Here is a 708-nt window from a genome sequence, read left to right as displayed (position 1 = left end):
TTGTGCAGTGCCAACTGGAGAGAACAGTCACCTGTGGTGACCAGGTGGACAACGTGAAGAGGTGGAGATAGAAATGGAAGGAGAAGCACAGAGAGGACTCAGACAGTGTGTGGGGGAGGCTGGGACAGTTACAGGCCTGAGGGCACATGGCAGCTGGGAAAGGTCCGACATCTGCTCCCTGGGGAGCATGTGAATGAGGGGCTTCGTTGTCCTGAGGCTGGAGAAGCAGACTGAGGACAGACTGCACTGTGCACAGGGACTCCGTGAGTGCAGAATGTTTGACTGTGTTAAATACTGACTGATAGGCTGGAGCCACTTTACTTGGAGAAGCCTCAGCTTTGGGGCAGGATGTCAGGAGCTGTAGGGGACTGTCCCAGTCTCTCCAGGACACTGAACATATTTAGATGCATTGAGACAGCACAGTGATTTGACTCCTGAGAGCAGAGTCAGAGGCTGCAGCTCACCTGGGACATAGGGTTCTTCTCCAATTTCCAAAACCAAAATGCCAGAAGCTGGTCCGTCCTTGCTGCTTGACACAGTCGCTGCAGGAAAGAAACATCTGCACAGCATATGTTTCAAGGGACCTGGCGTATATGGCATACTGCTCTTAATATGTTTGCTCACCTTGGCACTATGTGTTTTAACCAAGGTCACCTCTCCAAGAAAGGTTGTTTCCCCAGGTAGCGATTTTTCCCTGAAATTAGGGAG

This window comes from Myotis davidii, unplaced genomic scaffold (assembly GCF_000327345.1).
Source record: "Myotis davidii unplaced genomic scaffold, ASM32734v1 scaffold1298, whole genome shotgun sequence".
Lineage (NCBI taxonomy): Eukaryota > Metazoa > Chordata > Mammalia > Chiroptera > Vespertilionidae > Myotis > Myotis davidii.
The sequence above is the reverse complement of the archived record's forward strand: the minus strand, read 5'-3'. Positions refer to the sequence as shown.